The sequence below is a fragment of the Gopherus flavomarginatus genome, chromosome 8 (genome assembly GCF_025201925.1).
Source record: "Gopherus flavomarginatus isolate rGopFla2 chromosome 8, rGopFla2.mat.asm, whole genome shotgun sequence".
In the NCBI taxonomy this organism is placed as follows: Eukaryota; Metazoa; Chordata; order Testudines; family Testudinidae; genus Gopherus; species Gopherus flavomarginatus.
The window spans coordinates 33,581,661-33,601,545 of record NC_066624.1 but is presented as its reverse complement, the minus strand read 5'-3'; positions in this window follow the sequence as shown (position 1 = coordinate 33,601,545).

Genomic DNA, 19,885 nt, shown 5'->3' with positions numbered 1-19,885 from the left:
TGAGTAATTTAGATTTCTCCCTCCCCCTCCCCCAACCCAAAAAAGAGATTTGGTTACTTGAATGGAACAAAATGTCTTAATTTTATGGAGGTAAAAAGTAACTAGAAGTAAATGCCTTCCTGTTTCAACAGGATAAGAGACCTTTAGCATCTTGCTTTAAAATGGCTTAAAGTAGAGCATTTTTTTTGTCATCTGTCAGCTTCAAAGGTCATGGTTTAGATGGCCATTCCTAAGCCCCTTGGATAATGTTTACCGTGCTCTCAAATGACTTAAAATGGACTAAATTGTTTTGAGCTGACAATAGTAAAGGTCATGGAGGAAATCGGTTTAGTCAGCCTTGCCTGGTTCCTAAGTACACATAGTAAAATCTGCTATAAACTACATCAAGAAAGAAGTTTTTAACTGTAAAAGACACTGGAAGTCTGAGAGAATGGAATATACTTGTTGTGGATGTAAATTGCCTGGGAGAGATTTTGCCAAGCAAAGTTATTTGACCAACTTTTGACCACTCACGACTGCTTTCTACCTTTTTACTCTAATACTTAGCCATGTTGTAGCTCACGACTTAAAAGGAGAATATTCAGATTTAGGGGCATATTCTTCTCTTAATGTAGCTGCTCTTAACTCTCAGAGACTTTTATGGGAGCTAGGCACATGCTTTGAGAGCGGAATATGCTCCCTGGCCTAGGATTTTATCAGAGTCCTTTTCAGAGCTCACTTAGGGCCAGATTCTATCATAATTACCCCCACAGAGCAGTGCCTTACTCTGCATGTCATCTGTTGATTTCAGAGGGACACTTTGTCAAGTAAGGTGCAATGCAACATAAATAAGGGTGGCAGAATCTGTCCATTTGAGAACAATTAAAAAAGACTGTCTCTTGTGTGTTAACAAGGCAGCAGTGCTCACCTAAGTCAGAAGGACTTAAAAGCCAGGCACTAAGCAACCAAAGATGACCTAGTGAGCAGGGTAATTTGTGGGAGGGGGAAAGGCTGCATCACTAATGCCAACACTACTGCTAGCTCCTGCACCTGTGTCCAAACAGAGACCTTGGGTGCCTTTACCCAGGCAGGTCCTGGTGTGGATTTTCAGAGACTGTGGCCAGCATTTCCCCATCATAGAAAGCAGGCTGGGGAGACCATCCAGTGTGAGAGGTTCCTATTGGTAGGAACTCTCAGGAAGTAGGTGGGAGAGCTACAGGAGGCGGTGGCTAGCGTTAGGAGCATCCATGCACCTGAGGACTTCATTAACATTATGCATATGGAGATCTCTAAAGCTGAGCGAGAAATCTGGGTGGAGAGGACTGCGGTAGTACCAACAGGGGAAGAGGAAATGGCTCCTTCACAGGGAGGAAGCTGGCTGCTGGTTACTTGTGGCAACAGGCAGTGCTCCACCCCTGCTCCCAACCCATTGACTATAGAGATTAAAAAAAAAAAGTATGGTGCCTTGGCAACAAGGGAAGAGGAACCTGCCTCATAGGTGGAGGAGAAGTAGTAATGCACTTCTAAGGCTGGGAGGACTGCAGCTACCTCTTCCAAGAGGAAACAAAGAGTGGTGGTAGTCAGTAACTGTCTTCTATGGGGGACAGAGGCATCCTGGGAGGTGTTCTGCCTTCCTGGGGCCTGTATCCAAGACATTGCAGAAGGATTGTCAAGGATCATCTGGCCGTCTGACTACTACACTGTGCTGCTTATCTGTGTGGGCACTAAAGATACTGCAAGGTATGATGCTGAGCAGATCAGAAGTGACAACAGGGCTCTGGGAGGGAGGGTGAAGGAGTTGGGGGGTGCAAGTGATGGTCACATTGATCCTTCTGATCAAGGGTAAGAGCGTTGGCAGAGACAGACACATCATGGAGGTAAATGCCTGGCTGTATGGATGGTGTTGCCAGGGGACCTTCAGCTTCCTTAACCATGGAATGCTGTTTTGTGAAGGACTGCTGAGCAAAGATGGGGTCTGCCTGTCAGGAAAGGGAAAAGTATCTTTGGATAAAAACTGACTAACCTAGTGAAGTGGGCTTTAAACTACATTTGATGGGGGCAGAAGACAGATGCTAACAGGTATGTCCAAGACATGGAGACCTTGGTGAATGATTGGAATCTGGAGGGAACATGGCAGTCATAGCAGGGACAAAGTAGAGGGGAGGGAATATAGGAGTGAAATCTAATGTGCATCTCAGATGTCTGTATACTAATTCAAGAAGTATGGGGAATAAACAGAAAGAATTAGAAATACCAGTAAGTAATCACAGTTACAACGTAATTAGCATCACAGAAACTTGGTGGGATAATTCACATGCCTGGAATATTGGTATGGAAGGGTATGGCTTGTTCGGGAAGGACAGGCAGAGGGAAAAGGAAGAAGATATTGCTTTGTATATGAAAGATAACACTTGCACTGTGGTTGAGAAAGAAGTGGGAGGCAGAGCTGTTGAAAGTTTCTGGGTAAGGATAAAAGGTGTAAAAAAAAATCCAAGGGTAATGTCATTGTAGGGGATCTTCTGTAGACCACCTAACTCGGAAGAAGAGGCAGCAGATATGGCTTTTTTTTAAACAACAAACAAAATAATCAAAACATGCAAAATTTGATGGTGATTGGGGACTTCAGCTACCCAATGTCTGTTTGGGAAAATAACACATTAGGGCACAGATTATCCAACAAGTTCTTGGAATGCTTTGGCACCAACTTCTATTACAGAAGGTAGAGAAAGTGACTAGGGCAGAGACTGTTTTAGATTTGATTCTGACAAACAGGGAGGAACTTGTTGAGAATTTGTAGGTGGAAGGCAGCTTGAGTGACCGTGATCATGAAATGAGAGTTAATGATTCTAAGGAATGGTAGGAGGAAAATGAAAGAGTAAAGACAATGGACTTCAAGAAGGCAGACATTAGCAAACTCTGGGGTAAGGAGGATCCCATGGGAAGCAAGTCTTAGGGCTGCTGTACACTAGGGAGGGGATCGATCTAAGATACGCAACTTCAGCTATGTGAATAACGTAGCTGAACTCGAAGTATCTTAGATCGAGTTACCTACCATCCTCATGGCGCGAGATTGATGTCCGTGGCTCCCCCTGTTGACTCTGCTACCGCCGTTCACGTTGGTGGAGTTACGGAGTCGACAGGAGTGCTTTCGGGGATCGATATATCGCGTCTAGATGAGACGCGATATATCGATCCCCGACAAATCGATTACTACCCGCCGATACAGCCAGTAGTGAAGACGTACCCTGAGGGAAAAAAGTTGGGAAGTATTGGCAATTTTTAAAGACATTATTAAGGGCTGAGAAGTAAATGATTCCAATGGTAAGGAAATATAGGAAGTATGGTAAGAGAGCACACTGTCTTAACCAGGAGATCTTCAATGCACTGAAACTCAAAAAAAAAAAAATGGAATTATACAAAAAATGGAAGCTAGGTCAAATTATGAAGGAAAATTATAAAGAAAGAACACAAGCATGTAAGAACAAAATTAGAAAGACTAAAGCACAAAACAAGATTAAACTAGCTAGGAACATAAAGACTGACAAGAAAACACTTTACAATTATATTAAAAGGAAGAGGAAGACCAAGGACAGGTTAGACCTGTTTACTCAATAAGGAGGAGGGGAAAATAACATAAAATGCAGCAATGGCTGAAGCGTTAAATGCCTTTTTTGTTTGTTTTTATACAAAAGGTTAGCAGTGTTTGGAGGACTAACCTAATGAACATCAGTGCAAATGGGTTAGTATATGAGGCTAAATTGGGAAAGAACAAGTTAAGAATTATTTAGACGAGCGAGGTGTCTTCAACTCGGCAGGGCCTGATGAAGTACATCCTAGAATACTTAAAGAACTGGCTGAATAGGTCTGTGAGCCATTCAAGATTATCTTATGGAGGGCCCAGAGGACAGGAAAAGGGTAAATATAGTACCTATCTATAAAAAGGGGAATAAGAGCAACCTAGGGCATTACAGACCAGTCAGCTTGACTTCAGTACTTGGAAAGATAATGGAGCAAATATTCAAAAATCAATTTGTAAGCATCTAAAGATAATGTGATAACAGTCAGTATGGATTTGCCAAGAACAAATCATGTCAGACCAACCTAATATCCTTGTTTGACAGGGTAACAAGCCTTGTGGATGGAGGGAAGCTGTAGATGTGATTTATCTCAACTTTAGTAAGGCTTGACTTTCTCACAAACCAACTAGAGAAACATAGCCTACATGAACCTACTATAATGTGGGTGCACAACTGGTTGGAAAACCTTGATCAGAGAGTAAATATCATTGTTTCATTGTCAAGCTGGAAGGGTCAAGTGGGGTCCCACAGAAATCTGTACTGGGCCTGATTCTACTAAATATCTTCCAAAATGATTTGGATGATGGCATAGAGAGCATACTTATAAAGTTTGCTGATGAACCAAGCTGGGAGAGGGTTGCAAGTGCTTTGGAGGACAGGATTAGAATTTGAAATGATCTTGACAAACTGAAGGAATGTCTGAAATAGATAGGATGATATTCAGTATGGATAAATACCAAGTATTACACTTAGGAAGGAATAATCATTTGTACTAAGTGGGAAATCACCACCTAGGAAGAAGTACCCTGGAAAAGGATCTGGGGGTTTTAGTGGATCACAAACTAAGGGCTTGTCTACACTGACAATTTACAGCACTGCAACTTTCTCGCTCAGGGGTATAGACAGTGCACCAGCGCCGGGAGCCACGCCCCTCTTGGAGATGAGTTTTTTTTCTTGTGTGGTTGCTGCGCCGTGACCACACAATGTATGTTAAAGCGCTGCCGTGTCAGTGCTTTAGCATTGCCAGTGTTGTCATGGTATATTTCCTCAATCTGAACCTTAGAGTCCAAAAGTTGGGGTACCAGCATGAATTCCTCTAAGCTTAATTACCAGCTTAGATCTGATAAGCTGCCACCAATCAGGAATTCCAGTGCCTGATACACTCTGGTCCCCCCAAAACCTTCCCTGGGGACCCCGAAGACCCAGACCCCCTGGATCTTAACACAAGGAAAGTAAACCCCTTTCCTCACCGTTGCCTTTCCTAGGATTTCCCTCCCTGGGTTACCCTGGAAGATGACCGTGATTCAAACTCCTTGAATCTTAAAACAGGGAGGAGTGTCCCTTCCCCCCCACTCTTTCTCCTTCACCCAGAGGCAAAACAGATTCAAGCTCCGTGAATCTAAAACAAAGGGATTCCCCCTTCTCCCCTCCCTCCCTGTTAAGTACAGACTCAATTCCCTTGAGCCTCAACAAGGGGGAAAAATCAGACAGGTCTTAAAAGCAAAACTTTTAATAAAAAGAAAGAAAAAAGTAAAAGGTGTCTCTGTACTTTAGACGGTAAAAGTTAGTCTGTCAGCTTATAGAAACTGGAGAAAAAGCCTCCTCCAACAGAAATACAATTTAAAATACTTCCAGCAAACTACACATTTGCAAATACAGAAACAATCAAAAGACTATAACCACCTTTCTTACTAAAATACTCACTATAAAAGACTGTAGCAGGGAGATTGGCAAGAAAACTGGTTGCCCGTCTAGTCCCTTCCAGGACCCAGAGAGAACAAAGCAAAACCCAAAAAACCCAAACAAAGGCTTCCCTTCACCGAGATTTGAAAGTATCTTGTTTCCTGATTGGTCCTCTGGTCAGGTGTCCGGTTCACTGTTTGTTAACCCTTTAAAGGTAAAAGAGACATTAACCCTTAACTATCTGTTTATGACAAGTGTAGACTAGCCCTAAATATGAGTCAACAGTGTAATACTGTCGCAAAAAACGAACATCATTCTGGGATGTATTAGCGGGATTGTTGTAAGCAAGACACGAGAAATAATTCTTTCACTCTGTTCAGCACTGATAAGGCCTCAGCTGGAGTGCTGTGTTCTGTTCTGGGCACCACACATCAGGAAAGATGTGGACCAATTGGGAAAAGTCCATAGGAGAGAAACAAAAATGATTCAAAATCTAGCAAACGTCCTGCAAGGAAAGATTGGGAAAAAAACTTCCGAACTGTTAGTGTAGTTAGGCACTGGAACAGACTACCTAGGCAGGTTGTGGTATCTCTGTCAATGGAAGTTTTGAAGAACAGGTTAGACAATCACTGTTAGGGATGGTCTAGGTAATACTTAGTCCTGCCTCAGTGCAGGGGACTATATGACCTAGTGAGGTCTCTTCTAGTTCTACTTTTCTATGATTCCATCTAGTAACATATTTCTAAATTGATGTGAACAATATAGGGCTGGATTCTCAGGTCCAGTTGAATTACACTCAGTGCACGACCTGACTGGATTGAAGGAAAGGGGAGTTGGCTTTCTGCCACCTTTACAGCTTCCTGATCTTTGGGCTTAGCGTGGGCTGCTGTGGATTGCATCCCACTGCCTATGGCCCCCAGGGGCCACTCTGGCAGCTGGGAATTGCCAGAACACAGCTGTCCTCCAGCCATGCCCCCATTCTCCCAGGCCCACTCCCTAAGCCAGAGTTAGGGAAGAGGGTGACATACAGCTACTACTGGTTCCATACTCCCCAGCAATTCCCCAGTGCTGGGGGAAATTTCAGGAGACAGTTATGTTGTCTTTCCAGCCCGTTTGTCCTGCCAATATAGTGCAAAGGGTCCATGTAGGAGCCAAGGATCTAGTCCCTAATTTCCATGTTGAGACCTTTATATTTGGAATTTATGGGATTCTATTTATAAAGCCTTTAAGAAACTTATTGTTTTAAAGTAGCACTTTTGGCACTTAAGGGGTTATTTTAAAAGAGGTGCATTGATCTGAGATATAATATTTCTGCAAATTCAATTTTATTTGTATTTAAATGTTCTGGGAAAATTGCAGCAGTGAATAATGTTGGCTTTTCAGTTCAGGAGAAAATCTAAATACTAAAAATAAAAATTTGGTTAGCATCACTGATGAGTTTTAATATCATTATCCCTGTTAGCTGATACTATTCAGTGATGAGCAATCTCTCCTGAGGTCCTTGTTCCAGATAGGTCTTACTAGCTTCCTCATTGTGCTACCTGCCATCTTCCACAGGAAGGGTATTCACATGTATACTCTACAAACATTGGTCACATTTGCTTTGGCATGTTTTAGGCTTTTTCTAAAAAAATAAGTCCGTGTCCCCCATGATAAAAGCGATGTAAACACTGGTCTTGCAGAATTGTAATTGTTACATTCACAGTGTTGACCTTGCAATTTATACTGCATGGATAAGACCCCCTGGCCTGTTCAGAGCTCCCTGGACTTTAATAATCCATCCACTACGAGTGAGTTGCAAGGTTGGAACCCAAGTAAAAATCAAACTTTGGATATTATTATTATGGCTTTTCTATAGCACTTTTCATCTGCAGATCTCAAAGTCAGTTACACAAGAGATAAGCATCATTATTCCCGTTTTACAGATGGGAAAGTTTAGACATAAGCAGAGAGGTGCCTTTCTCAAGACAGAGATGATGGAGAGCATGCGAGGTCACATGTCCCCACAGATTTGCTGCTTGGCTTGTGCTGAGCATGCTCACACGGACTGAGCATTCTCAGTAACATCTGCTGAAGCCTCTGCCCTCACTCTGTACCTCCCCCGTCACCCCACTATCAGCAGCTACAGGTCATTTCTGCCTCAAGTTCATGCAGCAGGCTAGTGGCAGAGGTGGGGATGATACTCGCACCTCTGGAGTCACAGTGCTCTTGCATCTAAGCCATGTAACTGAAATTATTTCAGTAATAAATGCACATAGTTTACTTTTGTAATCAGTAAGGAAAAACTGAACAGCAGAAATCAAAGGACACCCTCAAGCAAAATAACCCTCTTTCCCAAATTAAAACAAAACAAAAAACTAACCAACAAATAAAAATTTTAAAAAAACAGCAAACTCTTCCCAGTGATTTTCAGCTTCCACTGTTATTAATATGGACGTCAATGGGATTTTTAACTTGGTACAAACTGCAGGATTTGGTGTAATATTAACTATGTTTTTAATCTGTGGACATTTTAATGTGTATCAACAGATAGATACATTTGGTGTGTGTGAGTGCATTTTTTCAGTTTCTTAAGGGATGATCCTGCATGTCAAGTTGATGAGTTTTGTGTGTAAAAGAAATGAAGGCTCGAAAGGATAAGGGTTTCTGAAACAATGCTTTGCTATTTGTAATTGTCCTTATCAAGAATGAAGGGGGAACAGTGTATATGTACTTCAATATATTCCTATGGACATTGCCTTCAGCTTATGTGGAATGTTGTTAACGTTAGAACATAAGTTCTTGCTTAATAAGGTCTTCTGGAGTATAACTACTTAAGATATAGATGGATGTAAATATAGATACATAAACAAATTTACAGATACCTATTTACTTGTAAGTAATTCCAATGAAAAGTAAGATTAAAAACCACACACAATTCTGTTATTTCTAGTGTGAATTAGTAACATGCATCACTTGCTTAGGGTCCAGGATAATGAAAAACGTAATGTGATATCAAAACAGACAAATAGGCAGGAATGATGTCAGAACTAAACAACCTTGGAATCGAAGAATTTATCAAGTTAAGTTACATATTTATCAGCAAGTGAGGTGTGAAGACTTGGTTGATTGATTTGAACATTAAGTTCAAAATGTGTTGCTTATTTCCAGCCAGAGGCCCATGGAGTGTCATTTTATAATACACTGAGTTGCCAAAGCAGTGTGCCCGCCTAATCCAACTGCTATAAACACAGAGCATGAACCAGTGAGTATTGCATAACTGTTGGAAAGTCCTTCAAATGTGACTAAAAAGACTACTTGAATAGAAAACTTGGGATGGGTCAAAACCATGGAGTTGAAGGGGTAAGGGGGAATTGGAATCGGGGTTCAGAAAACTGGTTTGTATTCATGAACTTTTTGCTAGTTGAATTCAAATCCCTGCTTGTTCCAAGGGCAATTCATTAATTTATTTTCCAGCTAAATGGTTGGCTGTGCTGTGAATTATGGATAAAGCCAACCTCTGGTGAAACAGGTTTGAACATTATATATGCTGTAGATATGGTGTATATCATGGGCTATAGCTTCTGGCATGGCCAAGAAGCACATGGTGCAGGACAGGGGGTGGTGTGCAAAGGAGGTTTAAAGCTCTCTTTTGCACTCCCATAACCCTAGTGCTTCTCCATGATTGTGTTCCTCCTGTATCACATTAGAGCAGCATGAGAGCTGCTGTAACATACAGTATGCCAGCTTTTAATGGCTGTAAATGGACAAAATAATAGCCCAAGGTCAAGGTGGCATATAGATATTGCGATCGTGTTCCCTTTTCTCTAGCCCCAACCGCTTTCTGGATCTATGTTGGTGGCAAGGTGGATATGTGGTGGTCAAACCTTTATGTTGGCTCTGTGCCATTGAAGGATCAGCCTAGTGGTGAGATTCTGCCTGGGCAGGGTATGCTGGTGTAGCGAGGCGCCCTGGCTCCCAGCTGCACCTGAGAGGGCCGAGCCACTGCAGCTGCCAAAGTGGGCAGAGCCACCGCTGCCAGTCCTCGCCTCCCAGAAGTCAAGAGGCAGGACAGGAAGTATAAAAGCCCAGCCCCGGCGCTCACTTGGAGGCTGGTCGCCAAGGAGAACAGACGTGGGTGGCTGAGCTCCCGCCCGGCCCGAGCTTCCCCGTGCCTGGTATCCTAAGGAGCTGCCCGAGCTTCCCCGTGCCTGGTATTCTGAGGAACCCATGGTCTGGGACCCACTGGAAGACGCCGGCGAGACACAGGTACCCAGAGAGGGAGAGGTCGGAAGGGGCCCGGGGGTAGCCGACCCTGGTTTGGCTCCCGGAGAGCCTGAACCCATGTCAGTGTGTTGCGGCCAGGATCCCCACTGACAGCAGCGAGTCTTGGCCGCTGGTAGGACACCAGGCTGGAACGCAGTGGAGTGGGAGGGCCTGCGTTCCCCCTGCCACCCTTCCAAGGAGGCCATTGCCCTGGGCTTATAGACTACTTGTTTGCTCAACCCCTGCTGAAGGGTCTGAGCTCTGAACTGCTTATTACCCCGCCCTGATCCAGGGCCTGGGTTTATAGACTATTTGTTTGTCCAACTCCTGCTGAAGGGCCTGAACCCTGACCTATTGGCCGTCGGTAGCGAGGCGCCCTGGCGCCCTGGCTCCCAGCTGCACCTGAGAGGGCTGAGCCCCAAAGCCTACGTCTACACCTGGTGCCTTCTCTGAGGAGTTGCGCCCAGGATGTGGGCGTGAGCTCTCGACTCCGGTGAGAAGGGGGCTGGGGGAGAGAGAGTCCCCTCCCAGGAGATGGATATGTCACAGCTCCTTGCTCTCATGACCAAGAATCAAGAGTGACAGCAGGCGGCCCAGTCGCGGCAGCAGCAGGAGTAGCAGGCCGCCCACCTCCAACAGCAACAGCAACTGATTGAGCAGCTGGGAACCCAGCAGCACCAACTGCTCCAAGAGTTGCTCACCCAACATCAGGAGTTCCAACGCCAATGCATCCTGCAGCTTGCGGCGACTCGGTCCGCCCCGGAGCAGCCCCAGCCGGGGGGCACGGATGGGGCCCCGTGGCCCAGTCCCCTGATCTGGCAGACGAAGATGGGCCCCAGCGACGACCCCGAAGCCTTCCTTGTCATGTTTGAGCGGGTGGCTGTCATCGCAGGGTGGGCCTGTGACCAGTGGGCTGCCATCCTTGCCCCCTACCTGACAGGGACTACTCAGGCGGTCTATTGAGGCCTGTCTGAAGAAGCAGCCCAGGATTATGACAGGGTGAAGGCCGCGGTCCTAGACGCCCTAGATGTGAGTCTGGAAATGTTCCGACAGTGATTTAGAAGCCTGACTTACCCCATCGGGGCCCGGCCCCGTATGGTGGCCCAAGAACTCTGCGAGACCTGCAAGCGCTGGTTGCAGCCAGAACGGCGGAGGAGATAATGGGGGCAAGTGGTGCTCGAGCAATTCACCCACATCCTTCCTCCTCGGGGAAGGGCCTGGGTCCTCTACCATCAGCCTGCAACCATGGTGGCCACCGTTTCGCGGATGGAGGACTTCCTTGCGGCGCAAGTACCGGTGGGTCCGGCGGTTTGGGCAGCCACACCGGGGATAGAGCACCTTAGCTCTGAGAAGAAGATGGTACTTGCCCGGGCTGATGGACGAGTTGCACATCGAGGGGCGGAGGCCCGGACCTGTACCATGACAGCCCCCGGGTGACCCACCCGGACCCCGACTCCAACGGCATGGGGGGGCCCCTGGAACCCTCCAGGAGACAACCCCGGGGGCCGGTTGCGGTCTGGACGAGCGGACCTGGGGCCCTGTTTTGCCTGCGGGGACTATGGCCATCTACAGCGGGACTGCCCCCAACCCGAATGCACCTTTGGCCAGGTCTGTTCAGGGGAAGCCCCTGCCCGCCGGTCCCAGGCCGCCAAGATCACCGTGCCCGTGATGGTTGAGGGGCACTCCACCACAGCCCTCCTTGACTCGGGCTGTGGACAGACATTAATCCGGCAATGCTTGGGTCCACCGGTTGATGCCCGTCTGGGAAAAATCCGACTACAATGCATCCACGGGGACATCTGACCTTACCCCAGCACCCACACCTAACTGACAGTTGACGGGGTTACCCGCTTGATGGTGGTGGGGCTGGCGCTGCGGCTGGCATATCTGGTGATCCTGGGCCGGGACTGGCCCAAGTTTCCCACAGTCCTACGCCGCCACACCGGGGAGGGCCCAAGCCCCTGCCAGTCTTGGAAGGGGAGCCCCAGGTGCCGAGGGAGATGAGCCGGAAGCACTCGACCTCGCCGACCGGCCGGGAGGGTTGGGGGATATCCCCCCGGGAGCGGTGGAGGATCCCTTGGCCCCCACGGATTTTTGCCGGGACCAAAGGGCCTACCCTACGCTCATGCAGGCATACGAACAACTGGCCACCGTGGGTGGAACCATCCTCGACCCCGACTAGGCGGCGCAGTGGTAGCATTTTGAGCTGCGACGAGAACGCCTGTATCGGGTCGAGAGGGACCCATACACTGGGGAGCCCCAGACCCAGCTCCTTGTGCCCGGATGTCATTGGCGGGCGGTCTTGAAGCTGGCCCACGACGTCCCAGCAGCCGGACACCGGGACCACAAAAAGACACTGGCCTGGATACTGAGGCGCTTCTTTTGGCTGGGTAAATATCAGGAGGTAAAACGCTACTGCGACTCCTGCCCCGAGTGTCAGCTGGCCGCCCCAGCAAGAACTCCCAAGGTGCCCCTAGTGCCCATGCCCATAATTAAGACCCCCCCTTCGAGTGCGTGGCTATGGACCTAGTAGGGCCTCTCCCTAAGAGCATTGCAGGGTTTCAGTACATCCTGGTTATTCTGGACTATGCCACCCGGTTCCCCGAGGCGATTCCCCTGCGGAACATCACAGCCTGCACTATCGCAAGTGAGGTGGTGAAAATCTTCACCTGCGTCGGCCTGCCCTGGGAGATCCTCATAGACCAGGGGACCAATTTTACCTCGCGGTTACTACGCCAAGTGTGTGACCTCCTGGGGATCAAGCAGCTGTGGACGTTGATATATCACCCCCAGACCAATGGATTAGTCGAAAGGTTCAATCGGACCCTAAAGGACATGCTGCTCAGATTTCCCCAGCAGGACCTCCGCCGATGACACCAGCTATTCCCACCCTTGCTTTTAGCGGTACGAGAGGTCCCCCAATTGTCGTCCAAATTTTCACCCTTTGAACTGCTGTATGGCCGCCGGCCCCGGGGCCTCTTGGATCTGATGTGGGGAAAACTGGGAGGAAACCTTATCCCCCGCCCAGGCCCTTTTGAAGTACGTGATCCAGCTGCAGGAGCGTCTTAGACAGGCGGGGGCCCTGGCTCGAGAAAATTTGAAATCTGCCCAAGAAACGCAGGCCCAGAGCTATAATCGGGACGCACAGACCCGCGACTTTCAACCCAGGGACCTTGTCCTTCTCCTTCTTCCCTCCAACGAGTCCAAGCTCCTAGCTCAGTGGCAAGGACCGTATGAGGTGGTGAGAAAAGTAGGCCCAGTCACCTATGAGATCAACCAGCCCGACTGGCGAAAGAAGCTACAGCGATACCACATTAACCTTCTCAAGCCCTGGTGGCAATGAGAAGGTCTTTTGATTAACCCCTACCCACCAGAGCCCGAGCTAAGACCCCAGATAACTGACACCGAGGACCTGGAGGGGCCCCATCTTGGTGAGACACTGACGGAGGCACAGCTTAAGCAAACTCGGTGCCTCCTACAAGCGTTCTCCCGCACTTTCACCGGGATACACCACCTTGATACACCATAGGATTCAGACGGAGCCTGGGGTGGTGGTCCGGGGCACGACCCGGCTTCTCCCCTATCATAGGAGATGTATCGTTGACGAGGAGGTATGAAATATGTTAGACTTGGGGGTGATTGAACCCTCGCAGAGCGAGTGGCGTAGTCCTGTGGTGCTGGTCTCGAGCCCGATGGCTCCCAACGATTATGAATCGACTTCAGGTGGGTCAATGCCCTCTCCAAATTTGATGCATACCCCATACCCCAAATAGATTAGCTGTTGGCCCGGCTAGGAGAGGCCTGTTATATCACCACCCTAGATTTAAGTAAGGGGTACTGACAGATCCCCCTTGATCCAGCTTCCCGAGAGAAGACGATCTTCACCACCCCTACGGGCTGCTATCAATTTACTCGGATGCCCTTTGGCCTCCCTGGAGCCCCGGCTATGTTCCAGCGCCTGATGGCCCGCCTCCTCCAACCACATCAAGCCTACGCTGCGGTCTATCTGGACGACGTGGTCATCTACAGCTGCCACTGGGAGAACCGCTTAGAGCGGGTCGCAGCCATCCTGAGGTCCCTGCAGGCGGCCGGGTTAACAGCCAACCCTAAGAAGTGCCACATCGGCTGGCAAGAAACCACCTATCTGGGGTACACCATCGGAAATGGACAGGTGAAACCCCTCTTGGGTAAGGTCCAGGCCGTTGCAGCCTTCAGACAGACGTCAAGTCTGTCAGTTCTTGGGGCTGGCGGGGTATTATCGACGGTTCGTTCCCCAGTTCGCAGCGATCGCCGCTCCCTTGATGGGGCTCCTAACGAAGGACAGCCCACGACAAGTGAGAAGGACCCCCGAGTGTGACGAGGCCTTTCAAATGCTTAAGGCAAGCCTCTGCCGCAAGCCCGTCCTGTATAGCCCCAATTTTGACCAGCTGTTCATCCTGCAGACGGATGCCTCGGAGGTGGGGCTCGGGGCTGTCCTCTCTCGAGAGGTGGACGGGGAAGAGCATCTGGTCCTCTACATCAGCCGGAAGCTGTTTCCCCGAGAGGAAAATTATGCAGTGGTTGAAAAGGAAGCCCTCGCCGCGAAGTGGGCTTGCGACGCCCTGCGGTACTACCTCCTTGGGGCCTCGTTCACCTTGCTCACCGACCACGCTGCCTTCCAGTGGTTGGCACGCATGAAGGACCATAACATGCCGCTGCAGCGATGGTACCTGGCGCTGCAGCCCTATGCTTTCACCGTTCGCCACAGGGCCGGGAAGGATCACGCAAACGCGGACTTCTTTTCCCGCCTGGGGGGTATGGAGGGGTCTGGCCCTGGGCTTATAGACTACTTGTTTGCTCAACCCCTGCTGAGAGGGCTGAGCTCTGAACTGCTTATTACCCTGCCCTGATCCAGGGCTTGGGCTCATAGACTATTTGTTTGTCCAACCCCTGCTGAAGGGCCTGAACCCTGACCTATTGGCCGTTGGTAGCGAGGCGCTCTGGCTCCCAGCTGCACCTGAGAGGGCCGAGCCCCAATGCCGGGTGTCTACAGCTGGTTTTGGTGTGATACAGAATGGCACGTCACCTGAAGAAAAAGTGCTACGTTTTTTCATTAGATGTTTTCTTCCTCCCTTTCTCTGCTCCTTTTTTCTTTTTTTTTTGCCATCTATGAGTTGCTTTTTATTCTCTCCTCCTTCTCTGTGCTCCAGTTTTCACCCTATTATTTATTAGACTTTCCCCCTTTTGCCATTTTGTTCACATTCTCCCGTAAGCGGGATGTGACTTATAATAATGGTTGAGTCTGAGTGATTCTTTGGAACACACAGTGTTCAAGCAGGTTGGAAGTCAGGGACAATAAATTCAGAGGGTTCCTGAGTATTCTTTCAAATGCCTCTGCAGTTGCAATGAATTCCCAGTCGCTGAGCACCCCAAGTGTCTTGTATCCTCGGAGTCCTGTTTTGTGGCAATTGGCTCTCCTATGGCAGCAGCTGCCATTTTTCTTTCACTGACCAAAATGGGAGCTATTGAAAGCTATATGGAACCTCACCCACAGAGATTGGCCAGGGCCTGCAAGCCAGAGTATTCTGTTAATCACTTAATCTTATCCCTCTCAGTGCTGAGTAACAGTAGCAATCCGATCTTTGTGCTCTTCTGTGCAATTTCTGTTGTCCCTTTCACATTGAGGGACTACCTCTCTGTCTTGAGATGGAGAGGGGAACATAGCTGCCTGACATGTGCTGTTCACTGCTGTAAGTATGCTGTAGGGAGATGACATGAGGCATTCACTGTAGTCGAGTGCTTGGTCACTTTAGTGAGAAGTGTGGAAAACAGTTACTACTTCTGTCTTGTATGACAAAGGAATTGACAGCACCTCTTTTCTCAAAGGTAGTGATGTAGGATGGGATGAGAGGCTTTTGAGCTGTAAAAAGCTCACTTGTATCTCACTCACAGATGTAGATGTATTGGCCGCTAGCTGAAACGTGGTTTGGGATAATCCCTACATAATGTTTCAGGCTGTGCACAGAATCTTATTGACGTATCTAGCCCTTGTTTTTCAGAGCACCTGTGACTCCATCTGAGGTCAATGGGAACTGCATATTCTCATTGCCTCTGAAAATCAGGCCAAAGATATGTTGAAGGTGAGGGAAATGTGCAATTAACAGCTACAGCACTGTGAGAAAACCACAGGAACAAGCTGACTAGGGAATAGGGCTGAGATGGTTCTGAAGGATGGACACTGAGTTGTAAGCTATGGTGCTGCATTTACCATTGAATTCATCCTTGCTGATGAGGAAAATAACAGGTGCTTTGGGCCAACATTTTCAGACTTGGGTTCCTAAAGTTAGGCACCTAAATCCACATTTAGGCACCTCCGCAGCTGACATTGGCTTCAGTAGGAGTTGGTTCTCAACATCTGAAAACATGGCCTTTTCTGGAGGTGCCTAATTATTACTTTTTTTGCCCAGTTTCAAAGATATTGGTCTATAAAAATATACCTTTTGTGTTCAAATACATATTAGGACAGAATTTCCTGTGTATGTATGTCCGTAACAAAGAGAGAACAACCCACCCCTTCAGTCAAAAGATTTCCTGATTGCTCAGATGACTGGAAGAAGCAAGTGCTATGTGCGGTTTGAATAAATGATCACAGGAGTACAGGACAAAGTTGTAAATGAGTCTGGAAGGAGAATGGATTTGCCTCAGATGACAACTCTTCATTCCCATTCCTGGATGGAGAAGAGTGTTACCTGCAAAAGAGAGAATGATGTGAAGAAATGTAGAGTAGAGGGAGTTCCTGTAGTGTCTGTGCTGACTAAGCTCCTGCAGGATTCTGGGCACCTCCTGAGAGGGATGGAGTGCTCTCATCTTCCACTGAGGTCTGTAGCAGATGAGGGCACTCGGTACCTTCCAGGACTGAGTCCTAAGTGAAAAGAACCAAACAGATGGACAGTTGGTTATGTTCTGCTTTCTCTTACAGTTACACAGTGTAACAAGTTGCTAGGATCCTTATGACCATTTCATATTTGAATACGCTACATTCGTAATGTTTTTATGCGAAGAAAAGTGGTTTCAACTAGGCTGCCTCCTCTCTTCTTCCCCTCAGTTTAATTTATATTAAGTCTTGGTATAATAGTGTTACTGGTATGTAAAAATGCAGATAGGGCTTGATTCACATATGAAATTAAAAAAACAAAAACGGGGTTGAGCTGAAGTTGGATCATGCATTTATATTTTATTTTAAAAAAATGACTATTTCCTGTACTGTGGCACTAGACGCAGGAACCAAGGACAGGGAGACTTTCTCCTGTGCTCCCAAGGTTCCCTTTGCTGGTGTCCAGGCAGTGAGAAGCAAGAGAAAGCAGCCTAACTTAGAAGTTGGAGGGATGATGAGGCAGTGACTGGGAGAAGAGTTGGGGGTTGGGACTTGGGGTGGACTACTAGGGGTGGGACAAGAAGCTGAGGGGAGACTGGGTAGTGGGAGAGGCTGAGATGAAGCTCCAAAGGAAGGGAGACGAGGGCAGAAGGGTGTGTAACCACTAGAGAACACTCCCTTACGACTTGGAATACAACCTGAGATTCCTGTCTCAGCATTTCTCTGCTGTCAACAAATAGCTAGTCAAGTCACTTAAACTTTTCACAGATGGCACTAAGTGTGTGTTACTTATTTGTCAGATGTCTGACTTGGAACTGTGGAGTCTGATTTTCAGAAGTGTTGAGCACTCACAGCTGCAGCTGAAGTCAGTGGGAGCTTTGCTTTGAATATATGAAATGCTATGTAGTGCTAAGTACTTTGGAAAAAATCAGGTCATTGGCATCTTAACTTGGGCTGCCAAAATCAGTGTACACTTTTGATGTTAATGTCTCTGTGCCAGTTCTTCATCCGTAAAATGGACATAAGACACTCTTATTTCACAGGGGATGTTGTGATAGAATCATTGTTTGTGAAGGACTCAGAGGAAATGAATAATTCTGTACTCAGAGATGGGACTGAATAGAGTGCTTTAAATAAAGCATAGAAACATACATTGAACAAGGAGGATAAAAGGAAGTACTGGATAGCTGCTCCTTCAGTGAGCATTGTCTATCCTTTGTGCACTGATTGAGGCAATCAGTCTTGCAATACATCACCATGTATAGGTCAGTGTAGGAACTGAGCGAGATTCTCATCATATCCGCTTTGATAGCCACTGTCTTAGACTGTTAAAACACAAATAAGTTAACCTTCAATCCTAGTTAAACCAAACCAATAAGACCTCTACACAGGGAACCTGGCAAGAACATTTTTTACATTGTGTAATAAATTGGGGGTATTTTCAAAATGAAAGATCACCTGATAGGCAATCAAATGTCAGCTGAAGTTTTTATTTGAAACCTGAACATAAATATTATTTTGATGCTCTTTGATAGAGCACAATATTACAGGAAACTAAATGTCAACATGCTGGAGCCACTCTCCCCCTTTGCTTTCATGTAATGCAGGCCAAAGCAGTTGTCCTTGGAGGAGCTGAATATTAAGGATTATTCATAGTCTATGTGGAACTTCCCGGAAACAGTGCCTCCCCTCCCACTAACCCCCCCCAAAATTCTGAAATAAAAAACCCACCCAAGATAAAGATCCGAGATCAATGTGTTTTACTGTGATAACTTCCAGAGATGAAAGTATATAAAATATTCATACACAAACATATAATGAGCTAAATGAGGGCCTGCTGAATATGGTAAGTAATTATTTTCCAACCCCTCTGCAATTTTTTTAATTATTGGGAAGACAGAACACCTCAACACAGTGAGGCTGTTGTTGTTATGGCACCATGAAGAAGCAGGAGAAGGAAGAAATGCCTTGAGGAAAGCAGGAAGCTTTCTTCTAATAAAGGGCCAGAATGATATTTCTTTACTCACACAGAGTAGTACCTCATTCTCTGAACGGTCCTGTTGTTTTCAGGCTACAATACACCTGAACAAGAGTATCAGAGTATGGCCTTGAGGGCTGGTTATTCCTTTATCTGGGTTGAATTTTCTCAAGGCAATGCTTTCTTACAGAAAAAACAACAAAACTCCCATGCTGACTAACAGGCAGACAGTGATGTACGCAGCAAGAAGCATTAGGTAGACTGAGCTGTAGCAGTTTGGTCAGTCCTTGGGTTTGCAGCATTGTAACTAGACAGGCAGTATAACAGTAGAATGGTTGCTTAGCAAGCTCCAAAAACCCAGCAAAGGATATTAGCAAGATGCACTTTCTGACTTTCGAAGAAAATAGAGTTAAATAATTTTAACAAATACAGAGCTCTCCCTTCAAGTGGGGCCAAAAGTGTGGTGGGTTTTTTTTGTTGTTTGTTTGTGCCGCACTGTCTGCCAATGTATCGTTATGAAAATCTTAGTCATATGTGCAATGAACCTGATCCAGAGCTCACTGTTATTGATGGGAATCTTTCTACTGATTTCACAGTGGGCACTGTGTCAGGTCATATGAGATTAAGGCAATAAACCTGCCAAATTATCAGAAAAGGGGAAGATGGAGGGAGCAGGGTTCCATGTGCATTCTGTTTTCACATTTGCCATGATTTCAATGCTGATTGGGTGATGGTGTATTTAAACCATTTACACATGCAATCACCTGATTTTCACATACATTTGTAGGCAAGGAAACTCATTGACCTTTAAGTCTTGAGGACTGAAAACTTTAAACTGAGTGTCCACAGGACAATCAAAAAACTGAGAAGAACTGATGAAAAAAGAGGAAAAAACATAATATTTAATACTTCATATTTCTGTAAATGGCAAAGTAACACCAAAAGGAAATGAGCCATAAAAAACCAAATGGCCTGTAATAGGTATGAAGACCAAAGCATAATTTTTTTTTCTTGAAAAACTTTGGAAAAAATCCTATAAAAGGTCAGATTTCTCCCAGTCACTATCAGAAAAGGAAGTAAGAGGGGTTGATGTTCCACTTACGCCAAATGTATGCTGAGAATGTGCTATAAATAAGTGGCCATGTGTTCTGATAAGAAGACATAACACAATATGGTTTCACAAATTTAAAGAGGAAAAGTGCTATTTTAGGGACATCTGATTGGTTTCCCATGTGAGATCTTGTACATTGTAAGCAGATCAGCTTTCTTTTAAAAGAATTTACTGGATACTATTAAAGACCTGAATAATCCATTTCCTGTCCTCTCTGCTACCCTGCCTGTAAAACAAAA